A 25,676-nucleotide genomic window follows, 5' to 3' on the forward strand; every position below is an offset into this window, starting at 1 on the left:
GCGTCATCCAGGCGCATCCAAGGCGGTCCAAGCATCGTCCAGGCGCATCCAAGGCGATCCCGGCTCCATCCAGGCGCATACAAGGCGCATCCCAGGCGGTTCCTGCATCGTCCAGGTGCATGCAAGATGGTCCCTGCCTCTTCCAGGCATGTCTAAGGCGCATTCAAGGCGGTCCAAGCGTCGTCCAGGTACATCCAAGGCAGTTCTGACGTCGTCCAGGCACACCCAAGGCTGTCCCGGAGTCATTCAGGAGCATCAGACGCGGCCCCGGCGTTGTCCAGGCCCACACAAGGCTGCCCCGGCGTCGTCCAGGCGCATCCAAGGCGGTCCCGGCGTCGGCCGGGTGCAACCAAGGCCGTCCCGGCGTCGTCCAGGCGCATGCAAGGCAGTCCCGGCTTCGTCCAGCTGCATCCAAGGCAGTCCCGGCTTCGTCCAGCTGCATCCAAGGCAGTCCCGGCGTGGTCCAGGTGCATCCAAAGAGATCCCGGCGTCGTCTAGGCGGGTAAAAGGTGGTCCCAACGTCTTCCAGGCACATCCAGGGCAGTCCTGGCATCGTCTGGGCACATCCAAGGTGCATCCAGGGTGGTCCTGGCGTCCATTAGGTGCATCCAAGGTGCATCCGAGGCACATTTCAAGCCACATTTCAAGTCGTCCAGGGGCATCCTAGGTGGTCCTGGGGTCGTCCAGGGGCATCCAAAGTAGTCTTGGCGTCTTACAGGCGCATCCAATGTGGTCCAAGCATCACTGAGGCGCATCCAAGGTGATCCCGGCGTCATCCAGAAGCATCCAAGGTGATCCCGCCGTCGTCCAGGCGCATCCAAGCTGAGCTTGGCGTCAACCAGGCGCATTCAAGGCTGTCCCGGCGTCGTCCAGAGACATCCAAGGCAGTCCCAGCGGCGTCCAGACGCATTCAAGGCGGTCTCAGCGTTGTCCTGGCGCATCCAAAGCATATCCAAGGCGGTCCCGGCCTCACCCAGGCGCATTCAAGGCGCATCCAAGGCAGTCCTGGCGTCGTCCAGGCGCATCCAAGGCAATCCCGGCGTCGTCCAGGCGCATGTAAAATGGTTCTCCGGCGTCGTCCAGGCGTGACCAAGGCGATCCCAGCGTCCAAGCACGTCCAAGGCGCATTCAAGGCTCATCCAAGGCGGTCCAAGCATCGTCCAGATGCATCCAAGGCAGTTCTGACGTCGTCCAGGCACATCCAAGGTAGTTCCAAAGTCATCCAGGCGTATTCGACGCGGTCCCGGCATCGTCCAGGCGCATCCGAGGCAGGCCCGGCTTTGTCCAGGCACATCAAAGGCAGTCCTGGCATCGACTCGGTGCATTAAAGTCAGTCGCGGAGTCGTCCAGGCGCATTCAAGGTGGTCCTGGCTTGGTCTCAGCGCATCCAAGGCGGTCCCGGCATTGTCCAGGCGCATCCCAGGCAGTCCTGGCTTGGTCCAAGCGCATCCAAGTCGGTCTTTGCTTCGTCCAGGCGCATTCGAAGCAGTCCTGGCTTCATCCAGGCACGTCCAAGGCAGCGTACCAAATTGCTCAGTGCAAAAAAAAAAACACCATTGCAAAAGACCTACCTGCAGTCGTGGATATGGTCTCCGTCATGCTGCCTCATTCACATTAAAAAAGAAATCATTTTATTTACTTTTGTTTTGTAGGATAAAATGTTTTAAATATTGTGCTTCTTACTTTGAATTGAATATTAATTATTGCTGTTATTTCATTTAATATTATGTTTGCTCATTATTTTGTATTTTCTTCAGCATAAAATGGCAGCTGGTCAAGAATGTTTAGAGTTTAAAAATTCACAATTTATTTTTTAATTTCAGGCAAAGTGATGCACATTCAATCTGTTCTGTTACAGACACAAAAACAATGTTATAATACAGTTATTCTTTACTGTAAGTTGACCTTTCTTTTTGATTTAGTTTTGTTTGCTTTAATCATTGAAGAATCATTCAAGTTTAATGTTAATAAGGGTACAAGCGTGGGGGGCTCAAAATGTTTTTTTCTCTCTGGGGGGCATCAGGGAATTGATTGAGCAGCACTGATCTAAGCGCAGGCGCAGGGCAGGGCAGGGTAGGGCAGGGCAGGGCAAGGGTGGGCAGTTTCAACCAGATGCGGGCACATGACATAGCCGCACACAAAAGACTTATGCTAGTTGCGTTAATCTGTCGATGGTGTTTTCCACCATTGATGCGCTAGCATCAAGCTAACCAACCTTAGCGTTCATCACATTTTCTTCACATACTGTGTCAAATCTGTATTGGGTGGTTCACAGCCACCAAAATATTTGAGCCACTAAGCTTCAATCAGTTTTAGGTATACATAATATATTGTATGCTGCGAGTATTGTTATATTTTCTGCCTACAAGTGTTGCTGCAAAGTTTGTGTTCAAATATCAGTGTTATATTGCAGTTATAATGACCGCAACATTAATCTAGAATTGTTAGCATTATATGTTAGCATTAAGCTCAGACAAAACAAACATCCGGGAGATGCTAAAATACTTGTCGTACAGTGTGACTTTTGTAAATGAAATATAATGACTTACTTGTTTGCTGTTCTCCCCGAGTCTTCAGATCATAATGGCAGACGTAATTTTTGGAACCGCATTGAAGGCGGTCCCAGCATTGTCCAGGTACATCCAATATACTTTTCTATTTTGATCTACGTCATCTATTTACTTTTCTCTATTTTCTCTATTTACTTTTCTATGTTGTCTACGTTTATCTATTTTTATCCTTTTACTTATCCAATTTTGTGTATTTACTTTTCTACTTCTATAAACTTATCTATTTTATCTATTTTTCCATCCCTCCAGCCACTATTTCTAAATGTTTACTCATCTATTTTTATCTACTTTTTACTTATCAATTTTTTTCTATTTACTTATCAACTTCTATATACTTAACTATTTTTCCTATTTAATTATCTAATTTTATCCATCCCTCCATCCATCCATCCATCCAGCCACTATTTTTATCCATTTACTTATCTATTTCTATCTACTTTTTACTTATCGTTTTTGTTTTATTTACTTATCTACTTCTATATCTGTATCTATTTTATCTATTTAATTATCTAATTTTATCCATCCCTCCTTCCATCCATCCATCCAGCCACTATTTTTATCTGTTCACTTATCTATTTTTTACTTATCAATTTTGATTTATTTACTTATCTACTTCTATATACTTATCTATTTTGTCTATTTAATTATCTAATTTTATCCATCCCTCCATCCATCCATCCAGCCAGCCACTATTATCATCAGTCTATTTATCTATTTTTTATCTACTTATCTATGTACTTAACTATTTACTTATTCAGATATTTAGTGATGTATTTTTACATATTTACTTATCTTATTCTCTCTATTCGGTATCAGTCTCAAAAGTCTCGAGTCTGGACGTTAGGTCGTCTTCCCACCACATTTTCTGTAGCTGGTGAGCCCATTCCATAAGAGACAAACGTGGCCTCAGATGTTACAGGTGTGGGCCGGATCTGGTGATGGTGGGGACATCCAATGCGGTCCCGGCGTCATCCAGACGTGGCTGAGGCGGTCCCGGCGTCGTCCAGGCGCATCCAGGGCAGTACTGGCTTCATCCAGGCAATCCCAACTTCGTCCAGGCTAACCCAAGACATCCTGGTTTTGTCCAGGTGTATCCAAGGCGTGGTCCAGGCGCATCCGAGGCGGTCTCTGCATTGTACAGGCGCATTCAAGGCGGCCCTGGCGTGGTCCAGGCGCATCCAAGCCGCATCTAAGGCGCATCCAAGACAGTCCCGCTGTCGTCCAGGGGGATCCAAGATGATCCCGGCGTCGTCCAGGCGCATGCAAGACGGTACCGGCTTCGTCCAGGCGCATCCAAGCCGGTCTCTGCGTCGTCCAAGGCGCATCCAAGAGGGTCCTGGCATCGTCCTGGCATCGTCCAGGCGCATCCAAGGCGCATCCAAGGCAGTGCCGTCGTAGTCTGGGCGAATGCAGGATGCATGCAAGGCGCATTCAAGGCGGTCCCAACGTCGTCCAGGCGCAATCAAGGCAGTCCAGGCGCATGCAAGGCGGTCCTGGCGTCCAGGCGCATCCAAAGTCCAGCCGATCTCCAGGCGCATCCAAGAAGCATCAGGCGTCGTCCAAGCGCATTCAAGGCAATCCCAGCGGCGTCTAAGTGCATCCAAGACGCTCCCGCTGTCATCCAGGCGCATCAAAGAAGCATCCAAGGCGCATCCAAGGTGGTCCCAGCGCCGTTCAGGCGCATCCTAGACGGTTCCGTCGTTGTACAGGCGCAGCCAAAGCAGTTTCGGCGTTGACCAGGTTCATCCAAAGCGGTCCCGGCGTCCTCCAGGCGCATCTAAGCCAGTCTCAGTGTCATCCAGGCGCATACAAGATGATCCCTGCGTCGTCCAAGGCGAATCCAAGGCGGTTCCGGCTTCGTCTAGGCACATCCAAGGCAGTCCTGGCGAGGTCCAGAAGCATTCAAGGAGTATCTAAGGCAGTCCCGGCATCGTCTAGGCGCATCTGAGGCAGTCCCGGCATCATCCAGGCTCAACCAAGGCGGTCCCAATGTTCAGGCGCATGCAAGGTGGTACCAGCATCGTCCAGGCACATCCAAGACAGTCCCGGCGTTGTCCAGGTGCATCCAAAGAAGTCAAAGCAGCGTCCAGGCGCACCCATAGCTGTGCTGACGTCGTCCAGGCGCATTCAAGGCAGTCCAAGCGTTTTCCAGGTGCATCCAAGGTGCATTTAGAACGGTTCCCAGGGTCGTCCAAAAGCTTCCAAGGTTGATTAAAAGTAAATCCAAGGCACATCCAAGGCACATCCAAGGCGGTCCCGACGGACCCTCCTCTCCAGCACCCCTGAATAGACCTCACCAGGGAGGCTGAGGAGTGTGATTCCCCTGTAATTGGAACACACCCTCCGGTCCCCCTTCTTAAAGAGGGGAACCACCACCCCAGTCTGCCAATCCAGAGGCACTGTCCCCGATGTCCACGCAACGTTGTAGAGGCGTGTCAGCCATGACAGCCCCACAACATCCAGAGCCTTTAAGGACTCCGGGCGGATCTCATCCACCCCCGGGGCCTTGCCACCGAGGTGTTTTTTAACTACCTCAGTGACTTTGACCCCAGAGATTGGAGAATCCGCCTCAGAGTCTCCAGGCCCTGCTTCCTCAACAGAAGGCGTGTAGGGGGAATTGAGGAGGTCTTCAAAGTTTTCTCCCCACCAACTCACGACGTCCCGGGTCGAGGTCAGCAGCACGCCATCCCCACTGTAAACAGTGTTGACGTTGCACTGCTTCGCTCCTGAGACGCCGGATGGTGGACCAGAATTTCCTCGAAGCCGTCCGAGAGTCATTCTCCATGGCCTCGCCAAACTCATCCAAGGTGCATCAAAGGCGCATCAGAGGCGGTCCGGCCAAGTCCAGGTCCATCCAAGGCGGTCCCGGCGTCTTCCAGGCCCATCCAAGGCAGTCCCAGCGTCTTCCAGACGCATCCAAGGCGGTCTCGGGGTTGTCCAGGCGCACAGTAGGCGGCCCCGTCATCGTCCGTGCACATTCAGAGCGGCTTCGACGTTGATCAGGCGCATCCGAATTGTTCCCAGCGTCATCCAGGCACATCTAAGGTGATCCCGGCGTCGTCCAGGGCGCATCCAAGGCGGTCCTGGCGTTGTCTAGGCCCATCCAAGGGAGTCCCGGCGTCATCCAGGCACATCCAAAGCGGTGCCGGCGTCGTCCAGGCGCTTCCAAGGTGCATCCAAGGCTCATCCAAGGCAGTCCCGGCGTTGTCCAGGCGCATCCAAGCCGGAACCGGCGTCGTCCAGGCGCATTCAAAGCCGGTCTCAGTGTCATCCTGGCGCATACAAGATGATCCCTGCGTCGTCCAAGGCGAATCCAAGGCGGTTCAGGCTTCGTCTAGGGACATCCAAGGCAGTCCTGGCGAGGTCCAGAAGCATTCAAGGAGTATCTAAGGCAGTCCCGGCATCATCCAGGCTCAACCAAGGCGGTCCCAATGTTCAGGCGCATGCAAGGTGGTACCAGCATAGTCCAGGCACATCCAAGACAGTCCCGGCGTTGTCCAGGTGCATCCAAAGAAGTCAAAGCAGCGTCCAGGCGCACCCATAGCTGTACTGACGTCGTCCAGGCGCATTCAAGGCAGTCCAAGCGTTTTCCAGGTGCATCCAAGGTGCATTTAGAACGGTTCCCAGGGTCGTCCAAAAGCTTCCAAGGTTGATTAAAAGTAAATCCAAGGCACATCCAAGGCACATCCAAGGCGGTCCCGACGGACCCTCCTCTCCAGCACCCCTGAATAGACCTCACCAGGGAGGCTGAGGAGTGTGATTCCCCTGTAATTGGAACACACCCTCCGGTCCCCCTTCTTAAAGAGGGGAACCACCACCCCAGTCTGCCAATCCAGAGGCACTGTCCCCGATGTCCACGCAACGTTGTAGAGGCGTGTCAGCCATGACAGCCCCACAACATCCAGAGCCTTTAAGGACTCCGGCCGGATCTCATCCACCCCCGGGGCCTTGCCACCGAGGTGTTTTTTAACTACCTCAGTGACTTTGACCCCAGAGATTGGAGAATCCGCCTCAGAGTCTCCAGGCCCTGCTTCCTCAACGGAAGGCGTGTAGGGGGAATTGAGGAGGTCTTCGAAGTTTTCTCCCCACCAACTCACGACGTCCCGGGTCGAGGTCAGCAGCACGCCATCCCCACTGTAAACAGTGTTGACGTTGCACTGCTTCGCTCCTGAGACGCCGGATGGTGGACCAGAATTTCCTCGAAGCCGTCCGAGAGTCATTCTCCATGGCCTCGCCAAACTCATCCAAGGTGCATCAAAGGCGCATCAGAGGCGGTCCGGCCAAGTCCAGGTCCATCCAAGGCGGTCCCGGCGTCTTCCAGGCCCATCCAAGGCAGTCCCAGCGTCTTCCAGACGCATCCAAGGCGATCTCGGGGTTGTCCAGGCGCACACTAGGCGGCCCCGTAATCGTCCGTGCACATTCAGAGCGGCTTCGACGTTGACCAGGCGCATCCGAATTGGTCCCAGTGTCATCCAGGCACATCTAAGGTGATCCCGGCGTCGTCCAGGGCGCATCCAAGGCGGTCCTGGCGTTGTCCAGGCCCATCCAAGGGAGTCCCGCCGTCATCCAGGCACATCCAAAGCGGTGCCGGCGTCGTCCAGGCGCTTCCAAGGTGCATCCAAGGCTCATCCAAGGCAGTCCCGGCGTTGTCCAGGCGCATCCAAGCCGGAACCGGCGTCGTCCAGGCGCATTCAAAGCCGGTCTCAGTGTCATCCTGGCGCATACAAGATGATCCCTGAGTCGTCCAAGGTGAATCAGGGGCGGTCCTGGCTTCGTCTAGACACATCCAAGGCAGTCCTGTCGAGGTCCAGAAGCATTCAAGGAGTATCTAAGGTAGTCCCGGCATCGTCCAGGCGCATCCGAGGCAGTCCCAGCATCATCCAGGCTCAACCAAGGCGGTCCCAATGTTCAGGCGCATGCAAGGTGGTACCAGCATAGTCCAGGCACATCCAAGACAGTCCCGGCGTTGTCCAGGTGCATCCAAAGAAGTCAAAGCAGCGTCCAGGCGCACCCATAGCTATACTGAAGTCGTCCAGGCGCATCCAAGGCAGTCCAAGCGTTGTCCAGGTGCATCCAAGGAGCATTTAGAACGGTTCCCAGGGTCGTCCAAAAGCTTCCAAGGTTGATTAAAAGTAAATCCAAGGCACATCCAAGGCGGTCCCGACGGACCCTCCTCTCCAGCACCCCTGAATAGACCTCACCAGGGAGGCTGAGGAGTGTGATTCCCCTGTAATTGGAACACACCCTCCGGTCCCCCTTCTTAAAGAGGGGAACCACCACCCCAGTCTGCCAATCCAGAGGCACTGTCCCCGATGTCCACGCAACGTTGTAGAGGCGTGTCAGCCGTGACAGCCCCACAACATCCAGAGCCTTTAAGAACTCCGGGCGGATCTCATCCACCCCCGGGGCCTTGCCACCGAGGTGTTTTTTAACTACCTCAGTGACTTTGACCCCAGAGATTGGAGAATCCGCCTCAGAGTCTCCAGGCCCTGCTTCCTCAACGGAAGGCGTGTAGGGGGAATTGAGGAGGTCTTCGAAGCATTCTCCCCACCGACTCACGACGTCCTGGGTCGAGGTCAGCAGCACGCCATCCCCACTGTAAACAGTGTTGACGTTGCACTGCTTCGCTCCTGAGACGCCGGATGGTGGACCAGAATTTCCTCGAAGCCGTCTGAGAGTCATTCTCCATGGCCTCGCCAAACGCATCCAAGGTGCATCAAAGGCACATCAGAGGCGGTCCCGGCCAAGTCCAGGTGCATCCAAGGCGGTCCCAGCGTCTTCCAGGTCCATCCAAGGCAGTCCCAGCGTCTTCCAGACGCATCCAAGGCAATCTCGGGGTTGTCCAGTCGCACACTAGGCGGTCCCGTCGTCGTCCGTGCGCATCCATAGCGGTTTCGACGTTGACCAGGCGCATCCGAATTGGTCCCAGGGTCATCCAGGCACATCTAAGGTGATCCCAGCGTCGTCCAGGGCGCATCCAAGGCGGTCCTGGCGTTGTCCAGGCCCATCCAAGGGAGTCCCAGCGTCATCCAGGCACATCCAAAGCGGTACCAGCGTCGTCCAGGCGCTTTCAAGGTGCATCCAAGGCTTATCCAAGGCAGTCCCGGCTTCATCCAGGCGCATCCGAGGCGATCCCGGAGTCGTTCAAGTGCACTCACGGCAGTCTTGGCATCATCCAGGCGCATCTAAGGCTCATCCTAGGCAATCCCGGCGTTGTCCAGGAGCATCCACGGTGGTTCCGGTGTCGTCCAAGCGCTTCCAAGGTACATCCAAGGCAGTGCCGGCGTCATCCAGGCTCATCCAAGGCAGTCCCTGAGTCATCCAGCCTCATCCAAGGTGATCCCGGCGTCGTCCAGGCTCATTCCAAGAAGGTCCAGGCGTCGTCCCGGCGCATCCAAGCCACATCCAAGACGATGTCGGCGTCATTCAGGCACATTCAAGGCGGTCCTGGTGACGCACAGGCGCATCAAACGCGCATCATAGGCAGTCCCAGCATCGTCTACGCGCATCCAAGGTGGTCCCAGTGTCGTCCAGGCGCCACCAAGGCGGTCCCAGGATCGTCCAGGCGCATACAAGGCGGTCCAGGCGTTGTCCAGGCACATCCAAGGCGTTCCAGAGGTCACTAGATGCATCCAAGGCAATCCCAGCATCGTCCAGGCACATCCAAGACTGTCCCAGCGCCGATCAGGCGCATCCAAAGTGCATCCGAGGTGGTCCCGGTGTCGTCTAGGCGCAACAAAGGCAGTCCCTGCGTCGTCCAGGAGCATCCAAGGTGGTCTTGCCATAGTCCAGGCGCATCCATGACGCATCCGAGGCACATCCTAGGCAGTCCCGAAGTCATCCAGGCGCATCCACGGTGGTACTGGCGTAGTCCAGGCGTATCAAAGACATATCCGAGGCAGTCCCGGCGTCGTCCAGGCGCATCCAAGGTGCATCCTTGACATTCCCGTAGTCGTCCAGCCTCATCCAAGGGAGTCCTGGGGTCGTCCAGAGGCATCCAAGGCGCATCCAACGCTGTCCCGGCGTCATCCAGGCACATCAAAAGCACATCCAAGACGGTCCCAGCAACGTCCAGACACATCCAAAGCGGTCCTTGTGTCGTACAGGCGCATCAGAGGCGCATCCGAGGCGCATCCAAGCAGCATCCAAGGCAGTCCCGGCGTTGTCCAGGCGCATACAAGACGCATTCAAGGCAGTCCCGGCGTTTTTCAGGTGCATCCTAGGCGGTCCTGGCGTCGTGCAGGCGCATCCAAAGCATATCCAAGGCAGTCTCTGCGTCGTCCAGGCGCATCCAAGTCAGGCCCGGCGTCGTCCAGGCGCAACCAAGGAACATCCAAAGAAGTCCCGGCGTCGTCCAGGCGCATCCAAGGCAGTCCCGGTGTCTTCCAAGTTCATCCGAAGCATGTCCAAGGCGTTACCCGCAGCCTAGCCGCAGCCTAGCCGCAGCCTGGCCGCAGCCTAGCCGCAGCCGAGCCGCAGCCGAGCCGCAGCCGAGCCGCAGCCGAGGCGCAGCCGAGCCGCAGCCGAGCCGCAGCCGAGCCGCAGCCGAGCCGCAGCCGAGGCGCAGCCGAGGCGCAGCCAAGGCAGTCTCTTCATCATCCAGGCGCATCCAAGGCACATCTAAGGCAGTCCCGGCTTCGTCCAGGCGCATACAAGTAGGTTACGGCGTGATCCAGACGCATCCAAGGAAGTCACGGCGTGATCCAGACGCATCCAAGGCAGTCACGGCTTTGTCCAGGCGCATCCAAGGTGATACCGGCGTCTTTCAGGCCTATCCAAGGCGGTCGCGGCCTCGTCCAGGCGAATACAAGGCGCATTGATGGCGTATCCAAGGTAGCCTCGGCGTTGACCAGGCGCATCCAAGGCTTATCAGAGGCGCATCCAAGACAGTGCCAGCGTCGTCCAGGCGCATCCAAGGCAGTCCCGAAGTTGCCCAAGCACATCCAAGTCTTATCCAAGGTGGTTCAGGCATCATCCAGGCACACCTAAGGAGGTCCTGGTGTCATCCAGGCGCATCCAAGGCGCAATCATGGCGCATCCAAGGCCGTCCCGGCATCGTCCAGACGCATCCAAGGCCGTCCTGGCGTCGTACAGGCGCAACCAAGGCGGTCCCGGCGTCGTCCAGGCGCATTCAATGCGGTCCCGGTGTTGTCCAGGCGCATCAAGGGCGGTCCAGACGTCACAAAGGGCATCCAAGGCAATCCCAGCGTCGTCCAGGCACATCCAAGACGGTCCCAGTGTCGTCCAGGCGCATCCAAGGTGGTCTCAGAATTATCCAGGCGCCTTGTCATCGTCCAGGCGCACCAAAGGCGGTCCCGGCGACGTCCAGGCGCAAGCAAGGCGGTCCAGGTGTCGTCCAAGCGCAACCAAGGCGGTCCCGGCGTCGTCCATACGCATCCAAGGTGATCTCGCTTTAGTCCAGGCGCATCCATGACGCATCCAAGGTGGTCCCAGTGTCATCCAGGCGCATCCAAGGCAGTCCAAGCATCGTCCAGGCGCATCCAAGGCGATCCCGGCTCCATCCAGGCGCATACAAGGCGATCCCGGCTCCATCCAGGCGCATACAAGGCGCATCCCAGGCGGTTCCTGCATCGTCCAGGCGCATGCAAGATGGTCCCTTCCTCTTCCAGGCATGTCCAAGGTGCATTCAAGGCGGTCCAAGCGTCGTCCAGGTAAATCCAAGGCAGTTCTGACGTCGTCCAGGCACACCCAAGGCTGTCCCGGAGTCATTCAGGAGCATCAGACGCGGCCCCGGCGTTGTCCAGGCCCACACAAGGCTGCCCCGGCGTCGTCCAGGCGCATCCAAGGCGGTCCCGGCGTCGGCCGGGTGCAACCAAGGCCGTCCCGGCGTCGTACAGGCGCATGCAAGGCAGTCCCGGCTTTGTCCAGTTGCATCCAAGACAGTCCCGGCATCGTCCAGCTGCATCCAAGGCAGTCTTGGCACGGTCCAGGTGCATCCAAAGTGATCCCGGCGTCGTCTAGGCGGGTACAAGGTGGTCCCAGCGTCTTCCAGGCACATCCAGGGCAGTCCTGGCATCGTCTGGGCACATCCAAGGTTGTCCTGGCGTCGATTGGGTGCATCCAAGGTGCATCCGAGGCACATTTCAAGCCACATTTCAAGTCGTCTAGGGGCATCCTAGGTGGTCCTGGTGTCGTTCAGGGGTATTCAAGGCGCATCCAAGGTGGTCTTGGCGTTTTAGAGGCGCATCCAATGTGGTCCAAGCATCGTCGAGGTGCATCCAAGGTGATCCCGGCGTCATCCAGAAGCATCCAAAGTGATCCCGCCGTCGTCCAGGCGCATCCAATGCGGTCCCAGCGCCATCCAGGCAGGCCCGGCTTAGTGCGCCTGGACGCCGGTGGGCACCTTGGTGGCCTTGCTTCCCTGCTACTTATCTAGTTCATCTATACAATTTTTATCTATTCAAACAATTCACTTCTCTATTTACATCTATTTTACCAATTAAGTTTTCCATTTTATCTATTTCATCAATTTACGTTTCTATTTTCATCTATTTTACCTATTTACTTTACTATTTTCATGTATCTAATTAATCTACTGTTCTATTTTGATCTGTTTACTTATCTATTTTGATATACTTTATCTATATACGTTTCTATTTTTATCTATTTTAACTATTTACTTTTCTATTTTTATCTATTTTATCTATTTACTTTCCTATTTTGATGTATTCTATTTGTTTTTTTCATTTTTAGTGATTTTATATACTTTATTTTCTAATTTTATCTAGTTATCTTTTTTACTTTACTAATTTTATCTATTTTATCTATTTTTTCTATTTTATCTATTTACTTTTTTATTTTATCTACTTTATCTATTTAGTTTTCTATTTTTATCTACTTTATTTAATTTTCTAATTTTATCTAGTTAATTTACTTCACTATTTTTATCTATTTTGTCTATTTAATTTATATCTTTATCTATTTAACTACTTATCAGTTTTATCTTTTTCATCTATTTTTATCCATCAATTTTATCTATTAACTTTTCTAGTTTGATTTATTTACTTTTCGATTTTATCTATTTATTCTTCTATTTTTATCCATTTGATTTTTATTTTAAATCTATTTAATTATCTAATTTTATCTATTTACTTATCTACTTCTATATACTTATCTATTTTATCTATTTATCTATCTAATTTTATCCATCCCTCCATCCATCCATCCATCCAGCCACTATTTTTATCTATTTACTTATCTATTTTTATCTATTTAATTATCTAATTTTATCTATTTACTTATCTACTTCTATATGCTTTATTTACTTTTCTATTTTATCTATTTATTCTTCTATTTTTATCCATTTAATTTTTATTTTAAATCTTTTTAATTATCTAATTTTATCTATTTACTTATCTACTTCTATATACTTATCTATTTTATCTATTTATCTATCTAATTTTATCCATCCCTCCATCCAGCCATCCATCCAGCCACTATTTTTATCTATTTACTTATCTATTTTTATCTATTTAATTATCTAATTTTATCTATTTACTTATCTACTTCTATATACTTATCTATTTTATCTATTTATCTATCTAATTTTATCCATCCCTCCATCCATCCATCCATCCAGCCACTATTTTTATCTATTTACTTATCTATTTTTATCTATTTAACTATCCATTTTTATCTATTTATATTTCTATTTTTATATATTTATCTACCTTAGCTATTTTTATCTATTTTACTTATCCATTTTTATTTAATTACTTATCTACTTGTATATACGTATTTATTTTATCTATTTAATTATCTAATTTTATCCATCCTCCATCCATCCATCCATCCAGCCACTATTTTTATCTATTTACTTATCTATTTTTATTTATTTAACTATAAATTCATCTATTTACTTTTCTATTTTTATATATTTATCTATTTTATCTAATTTTATCTCTTTTATTTATGCAGTTTTATCTATTTACTTATCTACCTCTATACACTTGTTAATGTATTTACTTTTCTATTTTTATCTATTTACTTTTCTAATTTTGTCTATTTTAATCTAGTTACTTTTCTAATTTGATCTATTTACTAATCTATTTTTAGCTATTTACTTTCGCATTTCCAGCTATTTACATCTGTTTTTATCTATTTACTTATCTATTTGTTGCTGTTTACTTATCAATTTTTATCTATTTTCTTATCTACTCACACTTATCGATTTAATCTATTTACTCAGCTAATTTTTTCTATTTACTGCTTTTATCTATTTGTCTATTTACTTCAAGGCGCATCCGAGGCGGCCCCGGCGTTGTCCAGGCGCACACAAGGCGGTTCCGGCGTCGTCTAGGTGCGTCCAGGTGCATCCAAGGCGCATCCAAGGCAGTCCCGGCATCATCCAGGCGCATCCAAGGCGGTCCTGGTGTCGTCCAGGGGCATCCAAGGCACATCCAAGGTGCATCCGAGGCAGTTCCAGCATCGTCCAGGCGCATCCAAGGCATTCCCGACGTCCTCCAGGCGCATCCAAGGCAGTCCCAGCGTCGTCCAGGTGCAACCAAGGCAATCCCGACGTCGTCCAAGCGCATACAAGGCAGTCTCGGCGTCGTCCAGGCGCAGCCAAGGTAGTCCTGGCATCGTCTAAGCGCATCCAGGGCGCATCCAAGGAACATCCTGGTGTTGACTAGGCGCATCCAAGCCAGTCCCGCATCATCCAGGCGCATCCTCGGCGGTCCTGTCATCGTCCAGGCGGATCCAAGGCGGTGCCGGCGTCATGCAGGCTGCATCCAAGTCGCATTCAAGGCGCATCCAAGGCGCAATCATGGCGCATCCAAGGCGGTCCCGGCATCGTCCAGACGCATCCAAGGCGGTCCTGGCGTCGTGCAGGCGCAACCAAGGCGGTCCCGGCGTCGTCCAGGCGCATCCATGGCGGTCCCGGTGTTGTCCAGGCGCATCAAGGGCGGTCCAGAGGTCACAAAGGGCATCCAAGGCAATCCCAGCGTCGTCCAGGCACATCCAAGACGGTCCCAATGTCGTCCAGGCGCATCCAAGGTGGTCTCAGAATTATCCAGGCGCCTTGGCAACGTCCAGGCGCACCAAAGGCGGTCCCGGCGTCGTCCAGGCGCAAGCAAGGCGGTCCAGGTGTTGTCCAAGAGCAACCAAGGCGGTCCCGGCGTCGTCCATACGCATCCAAGGCGGTCTCGCTGTAGTCCAGGCGCATCCATGACGCATCCAAGGGGGTCCCGGCGTCATCCAAGGCGGTCCAAGCATCGTCCAGGCGCATCCAAGGCGATCCCGGCTCCATCCAGGCGCATACAAGGCGCATCCCAGGCGGTTCCTGCATCGTCCAGGTGCATGCAAGATGGTCCCTGCCTCTTCCAGGCATGTCTAAGGCGCATTCAAGGCGGTCCAAGCGTCGTCCAGGTACATCCAAGGCAGTTCTGACGTCGTCCAGGCACACCCAAGGCTGTCCCGGAGTCATTCAGGAGCATCAGACGCGGCCCCGGCGTTGTCCAGGCCCACACAAGGCTGCCCCGGCGTCGTCCAGGCGCATCCAAGGCGGTCCCGGCGTCGGCCGGGTGCAACCAAGGCCGTCCCGGCGTCGTCCAGGCGCATGCAAGGCAGTCCCGGCTTCGTCCAGCTGCATCCAAGGCAGTCCCGGCTTCGTCCAGCTGCATCCAAGGCAGTCCCGGCGTGGTCCAGGTGCATCCAAAGAGATCCCGGCGTCGTCTAGGCGGGTAAAAGGTGGTCCCAACGTCTTCCAGGCACATCCAGGGCAGTCCTGGCATCGTCTGGGCACATCCAAGGTGCATCCAGGGTGGTCCTGGCGTCCATTAGGTGCATCCAAGGTGCATCCGAGGCACATTTCAAGCCACATTTCAAGTCGTCCAGGGGCATCCTAGGTGGTCCTGGGGTCGTCCAGGGGCATCCAAAGTAGTCTTGGCGTCTTACAGGCGCATCCAATGTGGTCCAAGCATCACTGAGGCGCATCCAAGGTGATCCCGGCGTCATCCAGAAGCATCCAAGGTGATCCCGCCGTCGTCCAGGCGCATCCAAGCTGAGCTTGGCGTCAACCAGGCGCATTCAAGGCTGTCCCGGCGTCGTCCAGAGACATCCAAGGCAGTCCCAGCGGCGTCCAGACGCATTCAAGGCGGTCTCAGCGTTGTCCTGGCGCATCCAAAGCATATCCAAGGCGGTCCCGGCCTCACCCAGGCGCATTCAAGGCGCATCCAAGGCAGTCCTGGCGTCGTCCAGGCGCATCCAAGGCAATCCCGGCGTCGTCCAGGCGCATGTAAAATGGTTCTCCGGCGTCGTCCAGGCGTGACCAAGGCGATCCCAGCGTCCAAGCACGTCCAAGGCGCATTCAAGGCTCATCCAAGGCGGTCCAAGCATCGTCCAGATGCATCCAAGGCAGTTCTGACGTCGTCCAGGCACATCCAAGGTAGTTCCAAAGTCATCCAGGCGTATTCGACGCGGTCCCGGCATCGTCCAGGCGCATCCGAGGCAGGCCCGGCTTTGTCCAGGCACATCAAAGGCAGTCCTGGCATCGACTCGGTGCATTAAAGTCAGTCGCGGAGTCGTCCAGGCGCATTCAAGGTGGTCCTGGCTTGGTCTCAGCGCATCCAAGGCGGTCCCGGCATTGTCCAGGCGCATCCCAGGCAGTCCTGGCTTGGTCCAAGCGCATCCAAGTCGGTCTTTGCTTCGTCCAGGCGCATTCGAAGCAGTCCTGGCTTCATCCAGGCACGTCCAAGGCAGCGTACCAAATTGCTCAGTGCAAAAAAAAAAACACCATTGCAAAAGACCTACCTGCAGTCGTGGATATGGTCTCCGTCATGCTGCCTCATTCACATTAAAAAAGAAATCATTTTATTTACTTTTGTTTTGTAGGATAAAATGTTTTAAATATTGTGCTTCTTACTTTGAATTGAATATTAATTATTGCTGTTATTTCATTTAATATTATGTTTGCTCATTATTTTGTATTTTCTTCAGCATAAAATGGCAGCTGGTCAAGAATGTTTAGAGTTTAAAAATTCACAATTTATTTTTTAATTTCAGGCAAAGTGATGCACATTCAATCTGTTCTGTTACAGACACAAAAACAATGTTATAATACAGTTATTCTTTACTGTAAGTTGACCTTTCTTTTTGATTTAGTTTTGTTTGCTTTAATCATTGAAGAATCATTCAAGTTTAATGTTAATAAGGGTACAAGCGTGGGGGGCTCAAAATGTTTTTTTCTCTCTGGGGGGCATCAGGGAATTGATTGAGCAGCACTGATCTAAGCGCAGGCGCAGGGCAGGGCAGGGTAGGGCAGGGCAGGTTATATTGTTATATTGCAGTTATAATGACCGCAACATTAATCTAGAATTGTTAGCATTATATGTTAGCATTAAGCTCAGACAAAACAAACATCCGGGAGATGCTAAAATACTTGTCGTACAGTGTGACTTTTGTAAATGAAATATCAAAGTCAAAGTCAAAGTCAGCTTTATTGTCAATTTCTCCACATGCCAAAGACACACAATATATATAATGACTTACTTGTTTGCTGTTCTCCTCGAGTCTTCAGATCATAATGGCAGACGTCTTTTTGATTTAGTTTTGTTTGCTTTAATCATTGAAGAATCATTCAAGTTTAATGTTAATAAGGGTACAAGCGTGGGGGGCTCAAAATGTCTTTTTCTCCCTGGGGGGCATCAGGGAATTGATTGAGCAGCACTGAACTAAGCGCAGGCGCAGGGCATGGCATGGCAGGGGTGGGGTGGGGTGGGCAGGGCAGGGTAGGGCAGGGCAGGGCAGGGCAGGGCAGGGCAAGGGTGAGCAGTTTCAACCAGATGAGGGCACATGACATAGCCGCACACAAAAGACTTATGCTAGTTGCGTTAATCTGTCGATGGTGTTTTCCACCATTGATGCGTTGGCATCAAGCTAACCAACCTTAGCATTCATCACATTTTCTTCACATACTGTGTCAAATCTGTATTGGGTGGTTCGCAGCCACCAAAATATTTGAGCCACTAAGCTTCAATCAATTTTTGGTATACATAATATATTGTATGCTGTGAGTATTGTTATATTTTCTGCCTACAAGTGTTGCTGCCAAGTTTGTGTTCAAATATCAGTGATATATTGGAGTTATAATGACTAACATTAATCTAGAATTGTTAGCATGGTTGTGTTAGTCTGTCGATGGTGTTTTCCATAATGCGTTAGCATCAAGCTAACCAAGCTTAGCATTCATCACATTTTCTTCACACACAGTGTCAAATCTGTATTGGGTGGTTCGCAATCACCAAAATATTTGAGCCCCTAAGCTTCAATCACTTTTTAGAATACATAATATATGCCTCTGAGTTTAGTTATATTTTCTGTCTACAAGTGTTGCTGTAAAGTTTGTGTTCAAATATCAGTTATATTGGAGTTATATGACTGCAACCTTAATCTAGAATTGTTAGCATTGTATGTTAGCATTAAGCTCAGACAAAACTAAAACATCCGGGAGTTGCTAAAATACTTGTCGTACAGTGTGACTTTTGTAAATGAGAAATAATGACTTACTTGTTTGCTGTTCTTCTCAAGTATTCAGATCATAATGGCTGACGTAATTTTTGGAACTCCAAATGAACATATGGAATTTACAGTAGACATTGAAAGGCAGGCAAATGCAACTCGTGCAGCCCCCTAAAAAAAATTACAAAAGGAAAATAGTTCATTTAATTTATTTTTTACGTTATAAAAACCTACAGTCATAGCATAATTGAAAAGAATGTAAAGAATTAAATAAAAACAGCTTGCACATAATGATTTCATGCTTGTAACAGACTTGAGCCTATATATGGTCTGCAGAAACGAGCTCTAAGAGTAATATGTTGTGTACATCCGAAACGTTCATCTCAGCCTCTTTTTACTCAGCGAGGTATCCTCACTGTTTTTCAAGTCAATCATCTTCAAATTGGTCTCTTGCTTCATGGCTCATTGGGGAGAACCCTTCCCCTATTTTTTCATAACTTATTTAGACAGAATTCTCAGGTCCATAATTACCCCACATGCAGCTCAAATGACCTCAGACCACCAATAGCCCGTACAGCCCAAACTCAATTTAACATACTAGGCTACAGCGGGTCAAAGATTTACAATTCGCTTCCACTATTTTTATGGGCTTTTCTTACCAATTTAAGAAGGCTCTGAAATCACTTATCTTAGACACTAAATACTTTCCATATGGTATGCTAAATGAACCTGGCTGGATCCATTCATTATTCTCTTTAGTTATAGTTTTGGTGTGCTTTTTCCCTATTGTTGTATGCCTTATCCCTGTTATTAATGTTTCTTTTTTCATCTGTATGACATGTATTAGGATGCATATTTCTCTATCCATTGAAATTTTACCTTAAATGTATTCATATTTCTGGAGAATGCTACTTTGCAAGCCCCTGGAGGGTTTTTGAGACATTCTTTTTCACATGTATTTAATCTACGTACATTTTAAATGTTTTTGTATGTGAAAATAAACAAACAAAAATAATTAAAAAATTAAGCAAAAGTATACAACATGTGAAATTAGATTAACATTACTTCTCTAAAACGCTTAAACGCTCAAACTCGGCCACAATATGTCAATAATAATAATCCAGCTGGTTATCAACACTTTTGTAGAAAAGCTGATACTACCTGCAGCCGTGGATATATGGTCTCCGTCATGCTGCCTTATTTTCATTAAAAAAACAGCACAAATTGTTTTATTTATTTTTGTTTTGTAGGTTAAAATGTTTTATATATTGTGCTCCAGAGTTAATGGTGCTAATTACTTTGAATTGAATATTATTTATTGCTGTTATTTAATATTATGTATGTTAATTATTATTTTATTGTATTTTTTTTAGCATAAAATGGCAGTTGGTCAAGAATGTTTAGCATTTAAATAATCATAATTTATCTTAATTTCAGGCAAAGTGATGCACATTGAATCTGTTCTGTTACAAACTAAAAAACAATGTTATTCTTTATTGTAAGTTGATCTTTCTTTTTTATTTATTTTTTGTTTTCTTTAATCATTAAAGAAACATTAAAGTTTAATGTTGATAAGGGTACAAGCTTGGGGGTGGCGCAAAATGTTTTCTTCTCCCTTGGGGGGGCATCTCAGAAAATGATTGAGAAACACTGATCTCAACGCAGGCGCAGGGCAGGGCAGGGGTGGGCAGTTTCAACCAGATGCAGGCACATGACATAGCTGCAAACAAAAGACTGATGCTGGTTGTGTTAGTCTGTCGATGGTGCTTTCAATAATGCGTTAGCATCAAGCTAACCAAGCTTAGCATTCATCACATTTTCTTCACATACTGTGTCAAATCTGTATTGGGTGGTTCGCAGTCACCAGCATATTTGAGCCACTAAACATCAATCAATTTTTAGTATACATAATATATGCACGTGAGTATTGTTATATTTTCTGCCTACAAGTGTTGCTGCAAAGTTTGTGATCAAATATTGGTGTTATATTGGAGTTATAACAACTGCAACGTTGATCTATAATTGTTAGCATTGTATGTTAACATTAAGCTCAGACAAAACTAAAACATCTGGGAGATGCTAAAATACTTGTCGTAAAGTGTGACTTTTGTAAATGAGTAATAATGACTTACTTGTTTGCTGTTCTCAAGTATTCAGATCATAATGGCTGACGTAATTTTGGAACTCCAAATGAACACACATGGAACATCCACTACACCATTGAAATGCAGGCAAATGCAACTCGCGCAGGCCCCTAAAAAAAACAATACAAAACAAAAATAGTTTATTTTGTTTGTTTTTTACTTCATAAAAACCTACAGTAATAGCATAATTGAAAAGAATGTAAAGAATTACAGAAAGGGTTGTACATAATGATTTCATGCTTCAGTATAATACAAAGAGTTGAGCCACTAAACTTCAATCAGTTATTAGTATACATAATATACGGGACTGTCTCAGGAAATCAGAATATTGTGATAAAGTTCTTTCTTTTCTGTAATGCAATTAAAGAAACAAAAATGTCGTACATTCTGGATTCATTACAAATCAACTGAAATATTGCAAGCCTTTCATTATTTTAATGTTGCTGATTATGGCATAGAGCTTAAGAAAACTCAAATATCCTTTGTCAAAATGTTAGAATATCATGAAATAGTATACTAGTAAGGTAAAGCAATCAAAACTACACCACGTTTTCCCTTCTGTGTTCTGACCAACAGCCGGGGGTAAAAAGAGCATAACCATCCGAGCCAACCCCCGATACAGTCCTCAGGCTCCCCAACAATAGCGGTAGCAGTTTGCATTATTTTATTGCAAAGTTTTTCCTTATTCAGATTTGTTTCAAGATTAGTTACAGTTAGACTTCACTTTAATGTTTAATGCAGTTATTGCAATTTTGTTGTTTTATCACAGTAGATTGGTTTATTTACATTTTAAAAACCAGTAGCCATTCATCTACAAATATAATTGCACTTTAGTTTACATATTTAAATGTTCAGATATTAAGATGTGACACAGATTTTGCATGATTTGATAGAGGCAAAATAATATGCTTACTCTTTCAAATATAGTAGTATAATCATTTGTTTCAGATGTAATTATTTTCTGAATAAAAATTAAATTTGGTGTTCAAAAAGTCATTTTTCAAACCTGAGTCTTGTAAAAGAGGGGGTCGTCTTGTAATCGGTGTCGTATTATATTTGGGCCAATACAGTAATATGAAATTAGATTAACATTACTTCTCTAAAACGCTTAAACCCTCAAACTCGGCCACAATATGGCAATATTAATATTCCAGCTGGTTATCAACACTTTTGGGCAGTCAAAGACACTAGAATACTGTATGAACATCAATTGAAAACGAAGCAACACGGCACATAATATTTTCAAATAGACGAGATAAACACATTTTTCACGAGACATACTTTTAGGTTTGCCCATATTTAAGGGCAAGCCTATAAATCATTCTAATATTACACACCATTTCCATACATTTGTAGAGCAGTTTAGAGGGGAAAAATCGTGAAGTATGGTAGGCCAAGCTACAAGCTAAAACTCCGTCGTGTTGCCCCGAATATGCTGTTAGCGCTAAACTACGCGCGAACGAGAACAATTACTACAATACTACCAATATTAGTACAATAGTCCATCGTATCATTTAATAAAGTCGTTTATTATTAAACTCTCCATATTATTACAATTGTTGGTAGTAGTTAACATCGTTCTTACCTCATGCGTTTCAACGCAATTTAAAAAGGAGACAGCCGCCAATTGATGACACACACCTGCGCAGTTCACAGTTAAACTCTGCCACAATATGGCAATATTAATATTCCAGCTGGTTATTAACACTTTTGGGCAGTCAAAGAAACCAAAAATATTGTATGAAGATCAACCAATTGAAAGCGAAGCAGCACGGCACATCATATTTTCAAATTAACGAGATAAACACGTTTTTAACGAGACATACCTTTAGGTTTACCCATATTTAGGGGCAAGTCTACCAATCATTCTAACAGTACAAATCATTTCCATACATTTGTAGAGCAGTTTAGAGGGGAAAAAAATGTGAAGTATGGTAGGCCAAGCTACAAGCTAAAACTCCGTCGTGTTGCCCCGAATGCTGTGTTCGCGCTAACGCGTGAACGAGAACAATTGCTACAATACTACGAATATTAGTACAATAGTTCATCGTATCATTTAATAAAGTTGTTTATTATTCAACTCTCCATATTATTACGATTGTTTGTAATAGTTAACATCGTTCTTACCTCATGCGTTTCAATGCTATTTAAAAAGGAGACAGCCGGCAATTGATTACACACACCTGCGCAATTCACAGTTAAACTCGGCCACAATATGGCAATATTAATATTCCAGCTGGTTAACACTTTTGGGCAGTCAAAGACACCAAAAATACTTTATTAACATCAACCAATTGAAAACGAAGCAACACGGCACATCATATTTTCAAATAAACGAGATGAACACATTTTTAACGAGACTTACCTTTAGGTTTGACCATTTTCAGGGGCAAGTCTATAAACCATTCTAACAGTACACACTATTTCCACACATTTGTAGAGCACTTTAGAGGGAAAAAATCGTGAAGGATGGTAGGCCAAGCTACAAGCTAAAACTCCGAATGCTGTGTTAGCGCTAAGCTACGCGCGAACGAGAACAATTACTACAATACTACCAATATTAGTACAATAGTTCATCGTATCATTTAATAAAGTTATTATTTAACTCTCCATATTATTACGATTGTTGGTAGTAGTTAATTTACAATACATCGTTCTTACCTCATGCGTTTCACCGCTATTTTGAATGGAGGCAGCCGGCATGTGATTACACCTGCGCTAGTGTTGGACGGTGAGTGAACGATTCGGATAAAAGGAAGAACTCTTTTCAATGAACGAATTACTTCCTAACGTGATTCGTTCTTTTTTCCTTTCATATACAACTTCAACCAGTAGATGTCAGTAATGCCCATTGAAGCTGGTGCTACCCAGCCGTAAAACAAAACGAAGAAGAAAATCAGCCAATCAGCAGCGCCAGCGAGCGTTACATGGAGGAGGGACTTTCCGAGTCAGTGACGTAACTTCCCGTTCATGAACGAATCGTCAATTGAGATTCGTTCAATCTGAGATTCGTTCACCAACTAACGAATCTGAGATTGATTGAATCACTCAGTGAGTGAATCACTCAGTGAGTGAATCACTCACTGAGTGATTCGCATTTCCAGTTCGCCGCGAGAACGGATCAGTGAGGGAACGAATCCTGGCTTTCCCGTTTGCGAGACAATGAGTGAACTGCCTTCCTGTGCATCAACGGATCAGTCAGTAAATATGTTGCGTCTCCTGGCGTAAACTATGTAAGCCAGAATGTACATTTACGATTTACTTATAGTCGGTTTTAAATAACGTGTATGCATATATATGCCTAAATGTTGTTATTCAATATATGCACTGCAGTTTCACATTAGATTGCTGGTTTGAGATGTACTTTTACAATATCAATGTCAACATAACGTGTGTCGGGTGGCAATGGCATAGCAGTAGTAGTAGTTTTAGTGTTGCAAAACTAGGAGAGTTGTGAAGGAATGAGGTCGAAATAAAAAAAGTCCTGCCTAGCTACAAAAACAGATATGCTCAAACCTCATTGAATAAAGAAAATAAGCAGACAAGCATATTCACATATTAAATAAATAAAAGAAACATTTTAAGCATATAATTATACCTACACACCAAATCAATAAAGAAGACATAACTAGACATTTTTGATAAGTGGTAATGAGAAAGGTTTTTATAACTTTATGATCTGATATATATTTCTGAGCACTTTGAAAAAACAAATGTCTTTTGATATATTGCCTAAATAGCTTAATGACCCTTAAGGAACTGTGTAATGCATGCCTGATGATTTTCTAAATCACGGACACTGCCAAAGTCGTCTAAAAATGTTCAGTACTTGATTGTATCTTATGTTTTGACGAATGCTAGACGCCAGTTTTCGATTACTACTGAACGTTCTGGACAGAGGGAAATATTTTACCTAACAAAGAAAAGATATGGTTGAAAGCATGATTAAACTAAGAATATGATGACGTAAGCAAGTAAATGGAGATCAAAAGAACAAACTTTGCATAGTTAGGGAACAGTAATAGATTAATGATGTCACAGCCAAAAGCTCACATAATTTCGTACAAAATGACAAAACTGAAAGAATGATGAAAGAATTAGGTGAGACAGTGTATGTGCAAGAATGGAGGAGAATGTTTACAGGAAGGTCACTTGGAGATAAAACCAGCAGGTGCCAGAGGGAGACAGCCCAGCCAAAGATGATCGTCAAGGCTGAAAGACGGAAAGGAAAACAACAGCCCCCGCACATCGAATCGCCCATAATCAGCACCCAACCCCACTGAACCAGCTCTCACCGAACCAGCAGCCACTCCCATGGAATCAGACTCTCCTGCGAACTTGCCCCGCCCCAAAGACTCATCACCCATCAAACTCGGCCCACACTGGCATGTGCAACTGAATATAAGCTGACCAAAAAACGTTGAACGTTGCCTGTTCTGAATGGAGACTTTCCGCTCTTGAAAGGCCCAACGCTGTATTGTACTTTCCTGAAGACAGAGCTTTTTGAACAAGAATTGTGATTGAACTCAACCAACCTGTGTAAGTCTAATTTCTGCTTCAGTGTCTTAGCATTTTCCTAAATCTGAAGAAATCAAACGAGCACACAGTGAGTAAATTGGATAACAGGTGATTGGCAATGGCTTTTGCCGTGAGGCGCAGATAACGCGCTCCCTAAATTGTGGACAAAAATCCAACAGTAGTCATTCTTAGAATTTTGGTGCAACGTCATGTTACACGGGCATACATATGTGTGCAGTTGGTACACGGCTCATACCCACGGCATACTGTATATATGTGCATCTCTGTGCGTGAGTGTTTGTATCAGTGTTTGGCCCTTTAAAAGGTTCCTGCAGGGCCGAGGGGGAAGAGAAGATAACGGGAGCAGACATTATTTGCGTCTGTCATGTCGGCTTAGCATCAGGTCCCCCACACTGTGGTCTAGTCACACATGGATGCCAAGTGGGTGTACCTGAACACATCTCACACACACACGCACACACACACGCGCGCATATGAGGGCAATCAGTGCGGTAGGCTTTTTAATTGGACTCGAAAGAATAGCGCATCTGAAGAGTCAATATCAAGTCTCAGCACATTTCAAAGTCTTTCCACACCAGGCTGCACATAACAGTACATTCACAATTGTTCCCTGGCCTCTGGGTGGAAAAAATATTTGTTTTCTCATCACTGCACCCAGAAAGAAATGTGTGAAACAAGCTTCACTCTACACTCCACCTGTCTACATAAGTGAGTCATATGCATTATTCATGGATAACATGTTTGTCTTCCGATGTTGCAGGAAATAACAGAAGCATGTGGCACTCTGGTTAAGTCATGTGGCAGTACAGTTGAATAACCACTTGCTCACAATCACTATTAATGGAACAAAAAGTATTCTTGTACAGGCACATGGGCTTGAAGCCTTTAAACATTCATTATGCATCCGAGCTGCACCTTAGCCTGTCTTAGAGTTAAAACATGG

At 47.2% G+C, this 25,676-nt stretch overlaps 1 protein-coding gene across 11 annotated transcripts in view; it reads right to left on the reverse strand.

Moving 5' to 3' along the window:
* eva1ab (eva-1 homolog A, regulator of programmed cell death b) overlaps positions 1 to 25,676 on the reverse strand; it is a 155,999-nt gene that overhangs the window by 49,703 nt on the left and 80,620 nt on the right. For 6 of the 11 annotated variants that reach the window (XM_088372109.1, XM_088372107.1, XM_088372105.1 and 3 more), the window contains 2 exons: positions 20,183 to 20,304; positions 18,099 to 18,221 (listed from right to left, as the gene is read on the reverse strand). The gene's annotated coding sequence lies outside the window, so the exon portion shown is untranslated. Of the gene's footprint in view, positions 1 to 18,098; positions 18,222 to 20,182; positions 20,305 to 21,779; positions 21,829 to 22,020; positions 22,171 to 22,321; positions 22,481 to 22,559; positions 22,695 to 22,855; positions 23,016 to 25,676 lie in introns of those variants that run through there. The other 5 variants (XM_088372106.1, XM_088372111.1, XM_088372113.1 and 2 more) reach the window with 5 other exon arrangements.

The sequence above is a fragment of the Syngnathus floridae genome, chromosome 3 (genome assembly GCF_059516105.1).
Source record: "Syngnathus floridae isolate MCC-2025c chromosome 3, RoL_Sflo_1.0, whole genome shotgun sequence".
Taxonomy (NCBI): domain Eukaryota; kingdom Metazoa; phylum Chordata; class Actinopteri; order Syngnathiformes; family Syngnathidae; genus Syngnathus; species Syngnathus floridae.